This window comes from Salmo trutta, chromosome 1 (assembly GCF_901001165.1).
Source record: "Salmo trutta chromosome 1, fSalTru1.1, whole genome shotgun sequence".
Taxonomy (NCBI): Eukaryota; Metazoa; Chordata; class Actinopteri; order Salmoniformes; family Salmonidae; genus Salmo; species Salmo trutta.
In genome coordinates this window covers 45,685,498-45,707,998 of record NC_042957.1, presented here as the reverse complement: position 1 = coordinate 45,707,998, position 22,501 = coordinate 45,685,498, and the positions used below count along the sequence as shown (strand labels likewise).

The 22,501-nt window shown below is 41.4% G+C and overlaps 1 pseudogene; it reads right to left on the bottom strand.

The window, feature by feature from the left end:
* Positions 1–723: 723 nt before the first annotated feature.
* On the bottom strand, positions 724–22,133 carry LOC115197135 (keratin, type I cytoskeletal 13-like; annotated as a pseudogene).
* Positions 22,134–22,501: the final 368 nt, after the last annotated feature.

Here is a 22,501-nt window from a genome sequence, read left to right as displayed (position 1 = left end):
ACTTGCTTGTAGTATACCGTTATATCTGTTGCATACCTTTTGGATGTTTTTGTGAGAAGATTTTCGGGATGTCTCCTGGTCTGACACACAGCGCTGTAGATCTGCCACTTTCCACCGCAGATGCGGAAGGGCGACATAGGCGGATGCGGTGGATTGAGACGCAGCCCATACAAGCCCATGCAACAGACATCTATAGCTTAAACTGATGTAGTTTGACTGGGATTTTTATATTTTGTTACTTAGATTGACACACAGGGGCATCAATAGGGGGTTAAGTCCTACCCATTCATACTTGATTTTCTATATGCCTGGCAGCTTGGGTGGTCCCACCCTGGAGTATCTTGTCCTTCTGATTATCCTGACACAAATTGGAGATTGGGAATGGTTGTCAAACTTTTTACTTTTACCTGAATTTCTGTAATTGTATCATATTACATTTAAGAATAAATGAGTGATGGAAATAACATATTTCATGTAAATATGTTAGATTATCATGATGGGACATGTACATGTAGGTTTGCTTATTAACATCTACTTTTATCCCTAAAGCCAACACTAGGTGACACCACATAGCTAGTAACCAGCTCAACACCGAGCTCAACCTTACCACTACTCTGAAACTATTTCATGATGTTTAATTGAATAGGGACACATGAAATCATTCATGAAACTAAAGCAAAAAAAAGTATAATTCTTGCCTATTATGAAGACAAAGTAATTGAACAAACAAATCATTTTTATTGCTGTTGCCTTCCAGATATGCACTGGATGTTTAGTGAGTCAGATAATCAGTTGTTGTATTTCCCTCAGTACACTCATGAACTGCATCAGCGGCGTGCATATGAAAAAGCTGCGGATTGGGTGAAGGAGACCACTTTCCCATCCACCACCTCTTCTACCACTGTGATGACCTTCCTGGTGCTGGTGGAGGAGGAGGAGACACTGTGGACCAAACAGAAAACACCAATGAGCACATAATCGACTGTACCAAACACAATATGGCAAGGTCTTGACCTTGCAAGGTTTTGACATGATTCTACAGGTAGTGTACAAACTGGTGGGGCCACTGTTTTGCTTTTAGGAAAGTAAGTGAGTCTAGCCTAGAACCTGCTCAAAGTTTAGAATCAAAACACCCTTGATAGCTTAAAAATCGAATTTGATGGACTAATAAAATAGGCTTGTTTTGCTCACCTGCTTGTCATCTCTCCGTCCAGCAGTCTCCTGTACTCAGCGATTTCCATCTCCAGCCTGGTCTTGATGTCCAGCAGCATTTTATATTCCTGGCCCTGGCGTTCCAAGTCAGCCCTGAGATTTACCAACTGTTCCTCCAAGCTGGTCACCTGCTTCTGATAACTCGATAGCTGCATGGAGAAACGGTTCTTTGTCTCTGCGAGGGTATTTTCCATGGATGATTTCTATTGGAGAGAAATGAAGAGCAAAACAAAAAATCAGGAATCTGTTAAGAAAATTCATTGATCGGTGGCAGACATTGAAACCAAATAAATATTTGTAAATAATTTTTTTAACAGTCTAACCATGCTCATTTGTGATTGAAGTTCGATTTCAAGACTTTGACTTCTGAAATTTCAGATCTGGAAGATTTGGATAACTTCTGTGCTAATTGCAACGTCTTTGTTCAGCACATGAACAATTCAATTGATGGGACATTTTGGATATCATGGTCCTAAATTATGTAATCATATTAATAATGACAAACAGTATTATCTTGGTGTGGAACCAGCCCTCCAGATCTCTGTTGTTCTTGGCAGCGACAGCCTTGTAGTGTTCACGAATCTCAGCCATGACTTTGCTGAGGTCTTCCTGTGGTGCAGCGTCAACCTCCACATGGACCTGGCCGCTCATCTGGGCATGCATGGACAATAGCTCCTGAAATAGGACAATGAAACGGGTTTAGGTCTCTAGGTCATCATCATGGTTCAGAAAGTGGTTCTAGATTTGTTCAAGTGTTTCTAGATTTAAATACATAGATTATGATGTATTACTTGCACACTAAAATGTTGTACAGTAATGCCTAGCTGGATCTGTTATTTTAAGAGCAGACACCATAGATAGAGGAGCGACCCAAAAGAGGAGCGACCCAGGGATGTGTGTGCTTTGGGAACCTTTAACAGAATGTGACTGGCAGAACGGGTGTTGTATGTGGAGGATGAGGGCTGTAGTAGATATCTCAGATAGGGGGGAGTGAGGCCTAAGAGGGTTTTATAAATAAGCATCAAACAGTGGGTCTTGCGATGGGTATACAGAGATGACCAGTTTACAGAGAAGTATGGAGTGCAGTGATGTGTCCTACACACACACTATATGGTGGCAAATCTGATGGCCGAACATCTAGCTACTCGAGAGCACCCTTACCTGCCCATCTATAAATTATGTCTCCGTAATCTAGCATGGGTAGGATGGTCATCTGAATCAGGGTTAGTTGGGTGAAAGAGGAGCGATTACGATAGAGGAAACCAAGTCTAGATTTAACTTTAGTCTGCAGCTTTGATATGTGCTGAGAGAAGGACAGTGCACAGTCTAGCCATACTATCAAGTACTTGTATGAGGTGACTACCTCAAGCTCTATACCCTCAGAGGTAGTAATAACACCTGTGGGAAGAGGGGCATTCTTCTTACCAAACCACATGACATTTGTATTAAAGGAGTTCAGAACAAGGTTAAGGGTAGAGAAAGCTTGTTGGACACTAAGAAAGTTTGTTGTAGAGCATTTAACACAAAATCCTGGGAGGGGCCAGCTGAGTATAAGACTGTATCATCTGCATATAAATGGATGAGAGAGCTTCCTAATGCCTGAGCTATGTTGTTGATGTAAATTGAAAAGAGCTTGGGGCCTAGGATCGAGCCTTGGGGTACTATCTTGGTGACAGGCAGTGAGTGGTCAAGATGTTCAATCAATGATATTTACAGTGGTCGAAAAAGTACCCAATCATCATACTTGAGTAAAAGTAAAGATACCTTAATAGAAAATGGCTCAAGTAAAAGGGAGTCACCCAGTAAAATACTACTTGAATAAAAGTCTAAAAGTATTTGGTTTTAAATACACTTAAATATCAAATGTAAATGTAATTGCAAAAATATACTTAAGTATCAAAAGTAAAAGTATAAATCATTTCAAATTCCTTATATTAAGCAAACCAGATGGCACGATTTTCCCTTTTTGTTACGGTTAGCCAGGGACACATTCAGACATAATTTACAAACAAACCATTTGTGTTTAGTGAGTCCGCCAAATCAGAGGCAGTAGGGATGACCAGGAATATTCTATTGATACGTGTGTGAATTGGGCAATTTTCCTGTCCTGCTAAGTACTTTTGGTGTCAGGGAAAATGTATGGAGTAAAAAGTACATGATTTTCTTTAGGAATGTAGTGGAGTGAAAGTAAAAGTTTATAAAAATATAAGTATTAAAGTGAAGTACTGATACCCCCAAAAACTACTTAAGTGGTACTTCAAAGTATTTTTACTTAAGTATTTTTACACAACTGGATATTTACCAAATAGCATGTTGAAGAAAGACGGAAAATTCAAGATTGTAGTAAAGAAATAGATTGATACATCAAACTTAAACAACAACTATGATAACAAAGGATTTCTACACTGTTTTTCCTCTGACCATGAGCATCGTAAAGTGCTGGCCACAGGGAAGCCTTTCAAACTGAGAATGTAGTGAGTGGGAGGGACCACCAATTACAGTGAGAGATTTCCTTGTAACTGAAATACGGAATGTCACCAAGCTTGCCAGTTTTGCATAGTAGACTATCAAGTTAGAATGCTCTTGACCAGTCTACTGTAACCCTCTCCAAAATATAGTTGCTATCGGTTGACCTCCAAACAATCAACAATTTCTTATGGACATTGTAAAATGAGAGGTTTCTATTTACATCAATCCCTATGCTAGTATTATGAATATTTTAATGTGGTAATGTCAGTGCTGTTTTTGCAGACAGAAAATGTATCCCTTCATTGAAAAGAGATTTCACAGAAATACATTTTTTGGTTTATGGCGTAATTCGCAAAATATTATAATTCAAAAGTTTGGGGTCACTTAGAAATGTCCTTGTTTTTGAAAGAAAAGCACATTTTTTGTCCATTAAAATCAATTTGATCAGAAATACAGTGTAGACATTGCTAATGTTGTAAATTACTATTGTAGCTGGAAACGGCTCATTTCCTATGGAATCTCAAATCAAATCAAATCAAATGTATTTATATAGCCCTTCTTACATCAGCTGATATATCAAAGTGCTGTACAGAAACCCAGCCTAAAACCCCAAACAGCAAGCAATGCAGGTGTAGAAGCACGGTGGCTAGGAAAAACTCCCTAGAAAGGCCAAAACCTAGGAAGAAACCTAGAGAGGAACCAGGCTATGAGGGGTGACCAGTCCTCTTCTGGCTGTGCCGGGTGGAGATTATAACAGAACATGGCCAAGATGTTAAAATGTTCATAAATGACCAGCATGGTCAAATAATAGTAATCACAGTGAACAGGTCAGGGTTCCATAGCCGCAGGCAGAACAGTTGAAACTGGAGCAGCAGCACGGCTAGGTGGACTGGGGACAACAAGGAGTCATCATGCCAGGTAGTCCTGAGGCATGGCCCTAGGGCTCAGGTCCTCCGAGAGAGAGACAGAAAGAAAGAAAGAGAGAATTAGAGAGAGCATACTTCAATTCACACAGGTCACTGGATAAGACAGGAGAAATTCTCCAGCTATAACAGACTGACCCTAGCCCCCCGACACATAAACTACTGCAGCATAAATACATGGGCGTACAGAGGCCCATTGGAAGAAACCATCTCTCCTGTGTTCCAATGGCATGTTGTGTTAGCTAATCCAAGTTTATCATTTTAAAAGGCTAATTGATCATTAGAAAACCCTTTTGCAATTATGTTAGCACAGCTGAAAACTGTTGTGCTGATTAAAGAAGCAACAAAAATGGCCTTCTTCAGACTAGTTGAATATCTTGAGCACCAGCATTTGTGGGTTCGATTACAGGCTCAAAATGGCCAGAAACAAAGGACCTTCTTCTGAAACTCATCAGTCTATTCTTGTTCTGAGAAATGAAGGGTATTCCATGCGAGAAATTGCCAAGAAACTGAAGATCTCGTACAAAGCTGTGTACTACTCCCTTTACAGAACAGCGCAAACTGGCTCTACCCAGAATAGAAAGGAGTGGGAGGCCCCAGTGCACACACACACACACACACACACACACACACACACACACACACACACACACACACACACCTCTTATAACTCCTATACCTGATGACAATGAGCAACCACATGATGCTTTTGATGAAATGGGGGTGGGGATGGTGGGGATGGTACCATAGTAGAGCTAATTCAGCTCTATTGAAATTCCAGAAAACCCTCAACCTCATCCTCATATTCTGTACTTTTATGTGCAAAACAACCATTTTTATGGTATTACCAACATCAGAGCTTTCTTAGGAGCACAATATTTGTGTCCATCCTGTCATTTAGGCTACAGCCGGCGGGGGGGACGGGGGGACGGGGGGGGGGGACGGGGGGGACGACCCTTGTCGTTATAACTGTTCAGTGTGCCAGGACGAAAAATGTCCGATGCAGCCCTTACACCTAACACCCTGTGAGGATTGTCATCGTACATGTCGTTCCACCTACTGCTATGAAAAACACAAAATTGAAACATGGCACCCCAAGGCATATAAACCTGTAAGCAGTTGTGACATTAACAAGAAATGTCCAAAATGCCATTGCAATTACAACCTTAAAATAGACAACCCCCAACCTCACGTATGTGGTATCATACGCTGCCCAATCTGTAAAGGAGCTTTGAAAAGCAGAGACACTGAAGTGGTTCAAGAAGTGGAACATGAGTGCTATATTCAGCCCTTGGCTGAAGATGAACATTCAGAGAAATATGTGTTTTATGACTTTGAGAGTAATCAGGAATCAGGGGTTCATTTGCCTATTTTTGTATCTACCATGACTTTCAAGGGTGAAAAGAGGGCCCCAATTGTGCGCTACTATTTCTAAAGAGAAAACAGAAAACCCCAGTACAAAAACTTCACATTTGTAGCTCATAATTCCTATCTTCTTTTGAACCCCTTGATACAACAAGGCGTTGCACCCAGGGTCATAGCCCACGGTAGTAAAATCTGGTGTTTTGTAGACCCCGCCTTCAACCAGAGATACATTGACAGTTTACGTTTCTTACCCATGAGATTGGCTCAAATGCCAGAGGCCTTGGGTTTTGAAAACTGTGTGAAAGGTTGGTTTCCTCATTTCTTTACATCTGAGGAGGAATTATATTGGAGCTTATCCCAGTCCCAAAATGTACGGGTGTGATTAAATGTCTCCTAAAGAGCGAGAGAGATTCATGACATGGTATGAAACAGTACGTCATAATACCTTTGATTTCCATAAAGAGATGGAATTATACTGTGACAATGATGAAGGGTGCCTAAGATTCAGAGAAGAGGTAATCAGGGCATTGACCCCTGGAGTTATACAACTATTGCACCGGCATGCATGAAAACCTATTGTACACACTTTTTATCTCCAGCATCTATACCTATTCCATCGCCTGACAACTACCGCCGACAATTCAAGTCATACTCTAGCGGGTCCATTCAATGGTTGGACTACTTGTCCCAGGCTAAAACATTTTTATCCAACATGCTTTGAATAAAAGGGGAAAAAAAGATTGGACCCTACCTTGTAGATGGTTACACACATCTTGACGGTGTTGAGACAGTGTATGAGTACAACGGTTGTTTCTTCCACGGTTGTAAATCTTGCTTTGTGCCCCAGGCCATGTGTGTCTTAACCCAAAAGACTTTTGGGGATATGTACCAGGAGTTCCAAGACAAATTGGAATCTTTACAGGCTGCTTATGGGGTGAGCGTTACGGTTATCTGGGAACATGAGTGGACAGAACTCAAAAAGTCTGATCCTCATGTTCAAGCTTTTCTTTCCACCGTTGACATACCCAAACCCCTGGAACCCCGCCAGTCCTTGTATGGAGGTCGTACCACTGCTTTGACATTACGGTATATAATACAACCTGATGAGAAAATTGGATATGTAGATTTTTACATCCCTTTATCCTCATGTAATGAGTTCCTCTTGTTATCCTATGGATCATCCTGAAATTATTCACAGTGACTTTGACTTATTACAAAACTATTTTGGTCTGATAAAAGCAACTGTTTACCCTCCCCGGGGTTTGTTTCTGCCAGTGTTGCCTTACAAGGGACCTCAAGGGAAACTTTTCTTTCCCCTTTGTTGCACCTGCAGTGAAAACAACAACCAGGAAAAGCCTTGTGATCATTCAGATCAAGAAAGAGCCCTGACCGGTGTATGGGTCACCGTTGAATTCTCTAAGGCTATAGAGGAGGGGTATCGTGTGGCCAAAATCTTTGAATTGTGGAACTTTTCCAGGAAATCAGACACTCTTTTAAAGAGTACATCAATACCTTCTTGAGATGCAAGCAAATGGCTTCAGGGTATCCTGCATTAGTCACAGATCAAGAGAGCAAGTGTAACCGATGTGAAATGGCTAGTTAGTTAGCGGTGGTGCGCGCTAATAGCATTTCAATCGGTGACGTAACTCGCTCTGAGACCTGAAGTGGTTGTTCCCCTTGCGTTGCAAGGGCTGCGGCTTTTGTGGCGCGATGGGTAACGATGCTTCGTGGGTGTCAGTTGTTGATGTGTGCAAGGGTCCCTGGTTCGAGCCCAGGTTGGGGCGAAGAGAGGGACGGAACCTACACGGTTACATTGATGCTGTTGACCCGGATCATTGGTTGCTGCGGAAAAGGAGGTCAAAAGGGGGGTGAGTGTAACTGATGTGAAATGGCTAGTTAGTTAGCGGTGGTGCACGCTAATAGTGTTTCAATCGGTGACGTCACTCGCTCTGAGACCTGAAGTGGTTGTTCCCCTTGCGTTGCAAGGGCCGCGGCTTTTGTGGCACGATGGGTAACGATGCTTCGTGGGTGTCAGTTGTTGATGTGTGCAGAGGGTCCCTGGTTCGAGCCCAGGTTGGGGCGAAGAGAGGGACGGAACCTACACGGTTACACAAAGATAGATACATTCAGGACTATCATGAAAAAGAAGGCATACGTCTTGACCCTGACAGAATAGAGGTCAACAAAACCAAAAGAAATCTGTCAAAATTGTATTTAAATTCGTTTTGGGGGAAATTATCCCAGAGAAGTAAAATGCTAACAAAGTCGATCATTAAAAATCCCGAAGAATTTATGTAATTTGTTTTTTCAGACCAATATGGAATTTCACATTTTTCATTCTTGAGTCAAGACATTGCCCTGGTGCAATGGAGACGTAACAAGAAGTGGGTGTTTCTTGCAGCATTTACCACGGCCTATGGTCGACTTGAACTATACACCCTCATGGAGCAGTTGCAGAGGAGGGTTCTTTATCATGACACAGACTTTGTGGTCTATGTAAGCAAACCTGGTGATTGGAACCCCCCCGCTTAGCAACTATCTGGGTGGTTTAACGAGTGAACTCGAAGATGGTGACCATATCATAGAGTGGTCATCCTGTGGCCCCAAAAGCTATGCTTTTAGGACTGAAGACAATCACGTGTTGTTGAAAGCAAAAGACGTGACTCAAAATGATGAAAATGCCCCCCGTGTAAACTTGGAATCAATCAAATGCTTAGTCGAAGGGTACATAAACGACCGGAATAGTGAATGAGAAATTGTAAGCTCCTACAAAAAGATTGTTAGGGATAAAAAAGGGGTTCCATCTACGTAATGCCCCACTTACTAAAAGATTCCGGGTAGTCTATGACAAGAGATTACTTTTACCTGACGGGACCACCTTGCCCTTTGGTTACTGACTTATGTTACAAGCCCAGTGTGTCTTAACCCTTAAGATATAATGGTTGCTGTAGAAGGTTTTGATCCCAGGTTGCAACTACCATTTTCGGCCGTAATCGCAGGCCCATCCAATAGCGGTAAAACTTGTTTTGTAAAAAGTATTTTAGAGAATTCTGAACATGTATTATCTCAGAAACCTGACAATATTGTGTGGTGCTATTCATGTTATCAACCTTTGTATGATGAGTTGTTGAAGAAAATAAAATCAAGTTTGTTGAAGGAATACCCGCATCCCTGTCTGATGAGGAACTTTTACCTCATAAAAACAATCTGCTGCTTTCGGATTATATGCTTTTTGCCGGTAGTGAACATCCTGAAATAGCATGAGCTTTTACTCAATATACTCATTATCGAAACCTGTCCGTGCTTTACTTGGTACAAAATGTGTTTCACCAAGGTAAAAATAGCCGTACCATTAGTCTGAACGCCAATTACTTGATTTTGTTCAAAAACCCTAGAGACAAACTACAAATAAACATTCTTGCTCAGCAGATGTACCCTGGAAGGAAATCCTACTTTATGGAAAGCTATGAGGACGCTACCAAAGCACAATTTTCTTATTTAATCGTTGATTTAAAATCAAATACTCCAGAACACCTGAGGCTTCGAACAGGATTGTGTCCGTGGGAGTGGCCGACAGTTTACATTCCGAAAAAGTACAAATATCTCTCTGCGCTTAAAAAGAAACCTACCGCTCTTGAGATCCCTAGTTGGGGCTGCCCCTAAAGAACATAAGGCCAACTTGGGTCATTGTTCTTCAGATCTCATATTATCACAATATGAGATTGCTTTGAGTCTTCTCAAAAGGCCAAATTCCACTCACCCTGACCAAAATAAAAAAAATTAAGAGACAAAAGACTGTGATCAAACTCTGCCAATAAAAGGGCAAGTCTTCAAAAGAAAGACATACCATACAACAGTCTGGGGGTTTTCTTCTACCTTTACTAAGTATAGCCATGCCCTTCATCACCAGCCTTAGTGCTGCCAGACGTGCGGGTTGAACACAGAGCGTGATGGCCAATAAAATGTACTTAGTGCCTCAACAAGAGTTGGATAGACTTAAACAGCAATTACAGGGTCCTGAAAATATCAAACAGTGGAAAATGATTTGGATACGGCCATGAAGGATATTTTGAACAGATAAGGATTGGATCCCTATGATAAGGTCCAAAAATGCACAAACCTCTTGCAAAGGTATTTGGCCTTGGTAAAATAATGTGAGAGACCAACCATTTATGGCTTTCCCTACTGAAACCCTTAAAGGATGAAGGGCATAGAGAGAGCCATGCCCATGTAATGCCTGGACCGGAGATGTCACGTCCTGACCATAGAAAGCTGTTATTTTCTATGGTAGAGTAGGTCATGGCGTGACAGGGGGGTTTTCTAGTTTAGTTTTTCTATGTTGTTATGTTCTAGTTTTGTATTTCTATGTTGGGTTTTGTTTGGGATGATCTCCAATTAAAGGCAGCTGGTCATCGTTGTCTCTAATTGGAGATCATACTTAAGTAGGTGTTTTTCCCACCTGGGTTTGTGGGAGATTGATTTTGAGTTAGTGTTTCACCTCTGCGTCACGGTTTGTTGTTTTTTTGTTCTTTAGTTATGTGTATGTATTGCATAGTTTCACAGTGAAAATAAAATGTGGAACGACACACGCTGCACTTTGGTCCGCTCCTTCCTACGACAACCGTGACAGGAGATCTTACCGGTTGAAGATCAAATGCATGTTGAAGATGATGTTATACATGACATGTTGACACATGTTCCAGCACGTAACAGGAAAAATGTTAGATACATTATGAACAAAATAAAAGACTCAAAGGGGGCCGCTGCTTGGAATGACAAAGGAGAGTTTATCTTTCAGGGGGATGTTGTCAGGGGTTCTCATATGATGGACTTTAAAAGTACCACAGCATCCCACAAGATTGCTGATGACAGAAGACCTCCTGGTTAGCGTCAGTTTCTTAAAGCCCTGGCAGTCCTCAACATTCCACTCTCAGGTGTACCAAACTATAAGCTTCACCAATAGATTCAAACTTTAAAACAAAACCCTTCAACGAGCTACAGCACTCCTAAAGATGTTCTTGGAACCCCTCCCCCTTTGAAAGGGCTAATAATAACTCATTTATGGATGAGTCCTCACCCCTGAACGCCTCCGGACCTTTTCCTAATCCTGATCTCTCAGGGTGGTTAGACTTTTGAATGACTTTTCATTCAATTCAATTTAACATTTGTGACATTTTTTAAACATTTGACGTGTGCATACACCTTGATTATAGGGTCTTAAAGGACACACACTTAAACACGTTTGATATTTTCTAACAAAAAAATCTACGGTGCTATCATTACTTCTTAAATCATCATTTTAAAGAGACATAACATCTTCAAAAGAAACTCCACGGGCTCTTTGGCATAGGTAGAATACACAGTGTTGACCACATGTAGTAGAAAGGTTATCTTGTACTTGTTTGATGCTGTAGTAGATCTTTGATCCATTTTTGTTCAAAAACTGTTTAATAGATGGGGGGGAAATGTGAAAATCCGGGGGGAAATCCATAGGAATAAAAAAAAGTTGAGATTTTTCTACCTCCATCTTCTGATGTCACAGCTAGCCAATGTTCACCAGGCATGTGTTTAGGATGGGTATTGACAATAAACATGGCCGGTCGATCCTTCCATTTCTCAATAGGTAGTTCATCACAGGCCCATACTCCACAAAATTGTTTTCCAATCAAGCAGCTCATGAGATCTTCTAGCTCTTGGGTATTCATGTTTTTGCTCAATGATCCTAAATATCTTCATTAATAATCCACTAAGACTTGTCTTTGGGCATTCACTTCCAAGATTGAATCAGAGCATGCATAAACAATCATACTAACTGTACAAGCTAAAGGTGTACGGAAACACATTTCCAGCTTGAGGTTCCCTTGGGACACCACAGACAGATTTCCTGAGGTGTCATCATCCGGTGATAAATTGAAAGCATAACATGTGTAACCCTCTGCAAAATCATTTATGTCAATAGGTAAAGAGAGATCTTTTAGATGCTTCCCTGTAGCCAGGAATAGACTGTAAAATTCTCGCACAGATATGTTGTTTTCGAATTGTGGTTGGAAGGCCTTAGCGGGGACCTGACGTCCATCCTGACAGAGAGCTACAAACTCTACATTGAAATGCTGAAAATTAAAGGGGTTTTATGTAAGCTGCCTGTATTAAAGGCATGATCAACCAAGCCTATAACAATGTAGCGGGGTAACGGACCTAAAAACAGGTTTTCTTGACTGCAGATTCTACTCCCCACAGGTATGCTGAATGTTTTCATGGTAATACTTTGGAGAGGGTAAAGGGCATTTCCTTTCATCAAAGCCTGTGAATGACCCAGACGAACTGCTGGAGATACAGACACTTTTTTAATAAAAAGCGTAGCCCTCAACACTTTTAAACTAAAGTCACCGTCTTGGGCAGACATCAGACAAAACTCATCCTTGGCCCTTGTTAAATTTTGCCTTAAATCAACCGAATTTAAGAGTAAACATTCTTGAAAGAAAATGTCAGAGTGTATAGGCCATAGCAGATGAAACCCTCGAGATTCTGCACAGTAGCGAGCACGTGTCTCCAGTCCTTTGTTTTCACCGGTGGTAGGGTCTATGTCTTCCATAGATGCTCCTGCAGTATCCTTGCTAAACAGCCCAGCGCTGAATTGTGTATTCAGAGGAGTTTAGTAAACATTCCAGGATAGCCCTATAAGGATAGGTGGCACTGCATTGACTGATAAGGCATTCACCCAAAGTCACATCCACTTGGGAGAAGATGGTCACCAAGGGGTAATTAATGAGGCTCACCTTGGCATAATTTGCAATATTAGTACCACCTCTTTTGATCACTTTGAGACGTAAATGTAATAAGGTGTTGTTGAGGTCCAGGTAGTTGTCACCATGGCTTGGGATGAAAAACTCTATAGGTCCATTGTCTGTAATGGCCGAGAGTGGGGCCATCTCCACATAACAGGACCTATCTTTTGAAAATTGGGTTAAGGGGGCCGTGAAAAGAACGAGCTCTGTCTTTATAGCTTCAGAGGACATGCGATGTAAAAGAGCCATGTTGCTTGTTCTTTTAGAAAATGCTTCTGAGTATTCTTTTTGCAGTTTTTGGTCGAGACCTCCTCCTTACTGAGTTTATTTCAACGGTTAACCTCCGCTTTTTAAGGGCCGGCCTACGCCTTATACCCGGAGGTCTCTTTTTTGGTCTTCGAGACAACAGCATAAGACTTCTTCATGCTCAGGATCTGATGACGCCCGTCTAGTCATAGCATTAGCCACCACCTCACTTACTATATTTTTGGCTGCTGATTTTAAATGAGGTTTGGCTATGCTAAGGCCTCTCTTCATAAATGGTAAAACCATCCTAAAGAGGTTACGAAATATACCACCTATTCCCGAACCATACATGGTAGGGGTTCCATGATAACCGGGTAATCCATTACCCACTTGATCAACATAGTACGATACATATCGGTTAGGGTCGAGATGGTGATGGTGTACCATAACCATTTTAATTTATGTATTGTGTTTATAAAATATTTACATATACATACATATATATATATATATAAATAATACTAATAATAATGAATACGGATGGCACTGTGATAGACTGCATCCAATTTGCTGAGTAGAGTGTTGGAGGCTATTTTGTAAGTGACATCGCTGAAGTCAAGGATCGATCGGTAGGATAGTCAGTTTTACGAGGGTATGTTTGGCAGCATGAGTGAAGGATGCTTTGTTGTGAAATAGGAAGCCGATTCTAGATTTAACTTTGGATTGGAGATGCTTAATGTGAGTCTGGAAGGAGAGTTTACAGTCTAACCAGACATCTAGGTATTTGTAGTTGTCCACATATTTTAAGTTAGAACCATCCACAGTAGTGATGCTGGACGGGTGGGCAGGTGTGGGCAGCGATCGGTTGAAGAGCATGCATTTAGTTTTACTTGCATTTAAGAGCAGTTGGAGGCCACGAAAGGAGAGTTGTATGGCATTGAAGCTCGTCTGGATGTTAGTTAACACAGTGTCCAAAAAAAGGCCAGAAGTATACAGAATGGTGTCCCCTGCGTAGAGGTGGATCAGAGAATAACCAGCAGCAAGAGCGACATCATTGATGTATACAGAGTCGGCCCGAGAATTGAACCCTGTGGCACCCCCATAGAGGCTGCCAGAGGTCCGGACAACTGGCCCTCGGATTTGACACACTGAACTCTGTCTGAGAAGTAGTTGATGAACCAGGCGAGGCAGTCATTTGAGAAACCAAGGCTGTTGAGTCTGCCGATAAGAATGTGGTGATTGTCAGAGTCGAAAGCCTTGGCCAGGTCGATGAATACAGCTGCACAGTATTGTCTCTTATCGATGGCGGTTATGATATCGTTTAGGACCTTGAGCGTGGCTGAGGCACACCCATGACCAGCTCAAAAACCAGAATGCATAGTGGAGAAGGTACGGTGGGATTCGAAATGGTATGTGATCTGTTTGTTAACTTGGCTTTCGAAAACCTTAGAAAGGCAGGGTAGGATTGATATAGGTCTGTAGCAGTTTGGGTCTATGAAGAGGGGGATGACCGCGGCAGCTTTCTAATCTTTGGGGATCTCAGACGATACGAAAGAGGTTGAACAGGCTAGTAATAGGGGTTGCAACAATTTTGGCAGATAACTTTAGAAAGAGAGGGTCCAGATTGTCTAGCCCGGCTGATTTGTAGGGGTCCAGATTTTGCAGCTTTTTCAGAACATCAGCTATCTGGATTTGGGTGAAGGATAAATGGGGGAGGCTTGGGAAAGTTGCTGTCGGGGGTGCAGGGCTGTTGACCAGGGTTGGGGTAGCCAGGTGGAAAGCATGGCCAGCCGTAGAAAAATGCTTATTATAATTCTCAATTACTGTGGATTTATCGGTGGTGACAGTGTTTCCTAGCCTCAGTGCAGTGAGCAGCTGGGAGGAGGTGCTCTTATTCTCCATGGACTTTACAGTGTCCCAGAACTTTTTGGAGTTTGTGCTACAGGATGCAAATTTCTGTTCGAAAAAGCAAGCCTTTGCTTTCCTAACTGCCTGTGTATATTGGTTCCTAACTTCCCTGAAAGTTGCATATCACGGGGGCTATTCAATGCTAATGCAGAATGCCACAGGATGTTTTTGTGCTGGTCAAGGGCAGTCAGGTTTGAAGTGAACCACGGGCTACATCTGTTCCTGGTTCTACATTTTTGAATGGGGCATGCTTATTTAAGATGGTGAGGAAAGCACTTTTAAAGAATTACCAGGCATCCTCTGCTGACGGAATGAGGTCAATTTCCTTCCAGGATACCCAGGATATGTTTTGACTGGAACAATATGGTTGTTAGTGTTTGTTTAAGATAGAAACCGAACGTTTTGATAGCTTGTTTAGTTTAAATTGAAAGACAGATTCATTCAAAAATAATAGAGAGGCGAATTCGATAAAGTACGTTGTTTGTGGTCTAAATGGCCTGCTTAAAGAATATATAGAGAATGGAAGTTGTATTTGAATGACGGAATCAAGGAAACGGCAGTTACCTAAATTTAATGAATTATAAGGAGCGGATAGGTAATTGCGATAGAATTGTAACCACCGAAAGGTGTTTATTTTTATGCTAAAAGAGTTGAAAGAAGTATTTTATAAATTTGGCGATATACATGGTATTTTTAAAAGTCTTGGACATTTCATAAGAGTGAGGCCGAAAGAGAGATAAAGTTGTAACATTGGTTTTAATCTTACGATAGAGGTAAGGCAGAAAGTTGTTTGAAAAGAGGTCATGTTTTTCCCTACGGGTTAAAAGAGGAGAGTTGGTTGTGAGCACTGGACTATATGTGGCTGGAAGCGATTCTGGTCTAAATAATGGAATCGTAAAGGTTTTGTGATAAATTCTGGTTATTGATTCGTGGTTTGATTATTTAGTAACACCAGTGAATTGAACGTTGCATGGAAAAATGTCAAGTCAGTGAAGTGAATTGCAAGTTAAGTTAATTTTATTTTTACAGGGACGGTGCGCATTAAACACAGTTGTGTGTATAATGGCAGGGTATTCCTTAGCAAACAGAATGGGCCTGTTTGCAGACAAACTGAAGGGGTTTTAAGGTTGTAAGCAAGCTTGGGACAAATTAGTCAAATAGTACGTTAAATATGGGAGTTTCATAGATTGGAAGTACAGTATTGTATCCAAGGGTAGTGTATGTTTACATTTACATTTACATTGTAGTCATTTAGCAGACGCTCTTATCCAGAGCGACTTACAGTAGTGAATGCATACATTTCATACATTTTTTTCTCCGTACTGGTCCCCCGTGGGAATCAAACCCACAACCCTGGGGTTGCAAACACCATGCTCTACCAACTGCTCTACCAATGTTCAATTAAAGTACACAGAACCATCGAGGAAGTTTAAAACTAATGATTAATGATTTGAGAAAGTACAGTGGAATTATTATTAGGTTTGGTTTGTAGTTAACGTTTGGGTTTCTGAATCGGTGTAGTATAAGGAATGATGACCAAATGTTCGTGGTTATTTTATGGAAAAAGGAGCGCTTAGCTCTCTTTGGGAAAAATTCCTAGGGACAGAATATCTTAACCTGTTGGGGCTACGGGGCAGTATTTTCCCGGCCGGATAAAAAACGTACCCGATTTAAACTGGTTACTACTCTTGCCCAGAAACGAGAATATGCATATAATTAGTAGATTTGGATAGAAAACACTCTAACGTTTCTAAAACTGTTTGAATGGTGTCTGTGTATAACAGAACTCATATGGCAGGCCAAAACCTGAGAAGATTCCATACAGTAAGTGCCCTGTCTGACAATTTGTTGTCCTTCCGTTGCATCTCTATCGTCATTACAGCATCTGTGCTGTTACGTGACACTTTCTAAGGCTTCCATTGGCTCTCTAAAGCGTTCAGAAGCAGAATGACGTGTCTCCTGTCTCTGGGCAAAGTACAGCAGCAGAGTTTGTAAGTGGCCTGCCTGAGGACAGTGAGACTGAGATGCGTGTTCACGAGACTTCTCCATTTTTTCTTTCAGTCTTTGAATGAATACAACGTTGTCCGGTTGGAATATTATCGCTATTTTACGAGAAAAATAGCATAAAAATAGATTTTAAACAGCGTTTGACATGCTTCTAAGTACGGTAATGGAATATTTAGATTTTTTTTGTCACGAAATGCGCTCGCGCGTTACCCTTCGGATAGTGACCTGAACGCACGAGCAAAACGGAGGTATTTGGATATAACTATGGATTATTTGGAACCAAAACAACATTTGTTGTTGAAGTAGAAGTCCTGGGAGTGCATTCTGACAAAGAACAGCAAAGGTAATCCAATTTTTCTAATAGTAATTCTGAGTTTAGGTTGTCCCAAACTTGGTGGGTGTCAAATTAGCTAGCCTGTGATGGCCGAGCTATGTACTCAGAATATTGCAAAATGTGCTTCGCCGAAAAGCTATTTTAAAATCTGACATAGCGTTTGCATAAAGGAGTTCTCTATCTATAATTCTTAAAATAATTGTTATGTACTTTGTCAACGTTTATCATGAGTAATTTAGTAAATTCACCAGAAGTTTGCGGTGGGAATGCTAGTTCTGAACATCACATGTTAATGTAAAAAGCTGTTTTTTGATATAAATATGAACTTGATTGAACAAAACATGCATGTATTGTATAACATAATGTCCTAGGAGTGTCATCTGATGAAGATCATCAAAGGTTAGTGCTGCATTTAGCTGTGTTTTGGGTATTTGTGACATATATGCATGCTTTGAAAATGGCTGTGTGATTATTTTTGGCAGGGTACTCTCCTGACATAATCTAATGTTTTGCTTTCGCTGTAAAGCCTTTTTGAAATCGGACAGTGTGGTTAGATTAACGAGAGTCTTGTCTTTAAAATGCTGTAAAATTTACCTTTGCTGTTCTTCGTCAGAATGCACTCCCAGGACTTCTACTTCAACAACAAATGTTGTTTTGTTTTGGTTCGAAATAATCCATAGTTATATTGAAATAGCTCCGTTTTGTTCATGCGTTCAGGTAACTATCCGAAGGGTGACGCGCGGGCGCATTTCGTGACAAAAAAATGCAAAATATTCCATTACCGTACTTCGAAGCATGTCAAACGCTGTTTAAAATAAATTTTTCTGCGATTTTTCTCGTAAAATAGCGATAATATTCCAACCGGGCGACGTTGTATTCGTTCAAAGACTGAAAGAACAAAATGGAGAATTCACATGAACGCGCATCTCCAGTGTCACTGTCCCCAGGCAGGCCAGTAAGAAACAGAGCTGCTGTACTTAGCCCAGAGACTGCAGAGCTCTCATTCCACTTTCTGGCGCCTTCTGAGAGCCAATGGAAGCCTTAGAAAATGTCACGTTACAGCAGAGATGCTGTATTTTTGATAGAGATAACCTAGAAGGACAACAAATTGTCAGACAGGGCACTTCCAGCATGGAATCTTCTCAGGTTTTGGCCTGCCATATGAGTTCTGTTATACTCACAGACACCATTCAAACAGTTTTAGAAACTTTAGAGTGTTTTCTATCCAAATCTACTAATTATATGCATATTCTAGTTTCTGGGCAGGAGTAGGAACCAGATTAAATCGGGTACGTTTTTTATCCGGCCGTGCAAATACTGCCCCCTAGCCCCAACAGGTTAAACTGTGGTTGACCTGACCTAGCTTGAACCCTCCAGGTTTCCCTAATCTCAGAGTACTGAAACTGTAAGCTGGGTAAGAATTTACGGTGTTGAGAGTTCTGGGGAAGAACAATTAACTCTCCTTAGTGTTAGTGTGTAATGTGTGTGCGTAAATGAGGAGCCTGGTATATAATAGATGTTTTGTGTATGAACTGGAGAACGTTCTCTGAATAAACTGTACGAACCTTTTGCAGAAAGCTGAGTCCTTGCCTAATTATGAACCCATTGTCTTACAAACCTTGGGAATTAATCAAGGCTTATTGATTGTTAATTATTATCATTAGGATAGAAAATGTATTTTAACAATGGCATTGCCGATTGATGATGAACTGATGACAAATAGTCATGAAGATTGGCAATTACTTTTGTATGACTAAATCTATAGTCACTCAGACTCACCTCCTCGTGGTTCTTCTTGAGGATGATCAACTCCTCTGTCAGCCCCTCAATCTGCATCTCCAGGTCAGATCTGGCCAAGGTCAGCTCGTCCAGCACCCTCCTCAACCCATTGATGTCGGCCTCCAGAGACTGCCTCATGCACAGCTCATTCTCATACCTAAGCAAAATCAAAACAGCTTTGTTTGGAGAATACCACATCTGTTTACCGCACTAAAGATCTACTGTATCTATTGAAGAAAGTATGGATTGATGCATATTTATTGTGATCATTCATGATGTTACTCACTTGACCGTGAAATCATCTGCTGCCAGCTTGGCGTTGTCAATGCTGAGGTAGATTCCACCGTTGATGCGTGTGGCATCCTGGATCTGAAAGAGAAAATTACGTTTTGGAGTTGAACAGTTTTATTTGTAGCAAATGGATGAATGGAGCTATAAACTTGATCTGATTTTGAGGCAGTTTTGGGTATGTTAGTGTGTCTAACAACGGACCAGTGATCAATTACCCTGGGATACATACACTGCGTTAACAGTGCACAAAAATGGAATTCATTAAATTAAAGCTACAGGTAAGAACATCAATGCGGCATGAACTAGATTTATGATATTGTCCTTGACATTATCAGTTTACTGGTGAAGGCTTACTAAGCAGTGGTGTTTATCTTGTGCCTGGGAGTAACAGGCACTCCCCTACCTCTTCCACAATAGTAACAGCTATTTACATTTTACATTTTAGCTATCAGTGGCCGTAAAACCCAGCCTTTATAAACAAGTTGTAAAAGTAGTCATAATGATGTAGTGTAGTTGTAAACAGGTTGACTGACATCCCTTGTCTTGGAGTTGAGTGATGGAGAGATGAAAGGCACTGTAGTCACGACCAGTGGGGGAGGACTTGGCCTCCAGGAACATGCGGATCTTGTGCTAAAGATCAGCATTGGCATTCTCCAGGGAGCGGACCTTGTCCAGATAAGTGGCCAGACGGTCGTTCAGGTTCTGCATGGTGGCCTTCTCGTTGGCAGACACATGAAGATCCAGGCCATCAGACAGGGTGAAGCCACATCCATCACCACCCATGCCAAAACCACCGCCAGCAGAGAAGGACCTGGATGCACTGGAACTGGAGATGCAGACCCAAGAGCGGTTGGAAAATCTTTCCTCAACCGAGCTGTTTGACACCTGATCCAACTGACGTATGTGCACAGGGGCGAAAATCTGATATCAACTTTGGGGGGGACAATTACATGAAATTTTCTCAAGAGCAATTCCTGAGGGGGACACCAAAAGTAGTGCTGTAACACATAGCCTACATTGTAATACGGTAAATGTATATTGAGGAACCAAAGAAATAAGGTGTTTGCCGTACTCCTAACTACCGGTACCCAAAACTACACAACTACTCACAACAGCAATACCATTGCCTTTAACAAATCTTAGTTCAGTCACCAGTTTAAGTTGAGAGTGGGGGTATCCATGGCATTTTCCAATTATGTTCCTATTTTACAAGTCAAAAAAATTGAGAACCTTTCATAATGTTGCCAAACAAAGACTCAACAAACTTACCTGAGACTCCCTGTCTCTGCCAGTCTGTCCCTGCATATCTGTCCCCAACTCTGCTGTCTGTGTGCCATCTGTTGCCTGCTCTGCCTAATGACATCATTGTGAAACATTTCCATTAGAATTTCATTTCTTTCTTATGAACATTTTATCAACTAGTCTTTGAGATATTAGGCTACTAGGGTTCTTACTTTGCGTTTTGGTGTACTGAAAAATACTCTGATGTCCGTCTTTTATTTTTCTGCCATTTTTCTACCTGGCTGGCTGGCTACACACACACACAGTGTGTAGGTTATTTACAGTAGGAGATGGGCTTCTATCATCTTATCTTTTATCATTCTATTTGGGCTTCGATCTAAAAGGTAGCTAGCAAATGTGAAACGGATTAAAATGACAAGAGTTGACAGCTGTATGAGTTCACCATTTACACAACATATGCTGCAACCTTTTGTAATTTTAATAGTTTGTTTCATATTGGCTGGCTTCCAACAATAGCTGAATTTGCAAAGCAAGCGAGCACCAATTCCGTTTCAGTGGTGTTTGCTATAATCTTTGCTACCCGGGTTAAATAAAATAAAGAAATAAAAGTTCCCTTGTGACAATTTAGCTTTTGCAACGAGACCATTAAATATATTTAAGACAATGGTAGAAGAGAGTGTAGTTCTGTTCAGTTTGGACTTCAGTTTATCGCTAACCTTATCACAGGGACTTTGAAGCACTAACTTACATCATCTGCATGCTGATCTCGGAATAAATTGACGATAGCAAAGATTCCATCTTTGACGAGGCCACATAAATGGAATAGGTACTAGCTAGCTTAATAGTTAATATTTGCGCGCTAGCTCTGCATATTCAGCTTGTGTGTGTGCGCGATTGACTGGATTAACCTCACGTCAGTTACGTTCATTGAGTGCCTTTCAGACAGTAGACACGACCCCTCTGTTACCTTGCCAGTGGATCAAACCATTGTGAGGAAAAGTGTGGGGGGGGTCGCAATCTTTTGAAACTTAAAAACGCGCTATTAAGTGTCTATAATCAGCACAATTTCTTTAATTGCGTATTATTCATATTATTTCAATTACATAGTTATGTTTCAGTGATATATTGGGGGGGACAAATCATATTTTTCCCAGAATGGGGGGGTCGTGTCCCCCCCGTCCCCCCCGGGATTTCCGCCCCTGTATGTGCATAGGGTCTGGTCCTTGTTTAGGGAACATGAGCTTTGGCTTTCACTATTTGTCCATACACTGCACCTATAGTTTCAGCAGAATCCAGCATTAGTCCACACCTTTACACAGCTATTTCCTTTAAGACTTAACTGATGATTCTGATTATAACCTACATTTTACAGCCCCACTGCAATGTTGGCTTTGGTTAGTCCAGAAGTCAAATGTAGCAGATAGTGGATTTCGTCAATTGCCAAATGCCAAAACCACCGCCAGCAGAGAAGGACTTGGATGCACTGGAACTAGAGATGCGGACCCCAGAGCCACCTGCACCCCCATACATGTTGCATGCCCTCATGCCACTGATGCGGCTACCACCTCCCATGCTTCCCCCTCCAGACATGGAGATGTGAGAGGAGCTCATAGATGCTCTCCTAATGGATTTACTATAGGACATGAAGGTGCTGCTGGAGAAGGACATGTTGATTGAGTCTGCTGTCTTACTGCTATAACTGGAGAGGAGTTAGTTAATAGTGCAGGAGAAGGGCTGGTTGTTTTATACAACTTCACAGGAGGGGGTTAGAGCTGGGAGGAAAAGATAATGAAAGGAATGGGAGGAAACACTTCCCCTAAGTCTTCTATTTAAGTCATACATGCGCACACACGGGCATGACAGACTCAATCTCTCAATTGCTTGTTGATGTGTCAAAGGGCAGCAAGTTCTGAGATGTAATTTCTTATCAATCATCATTT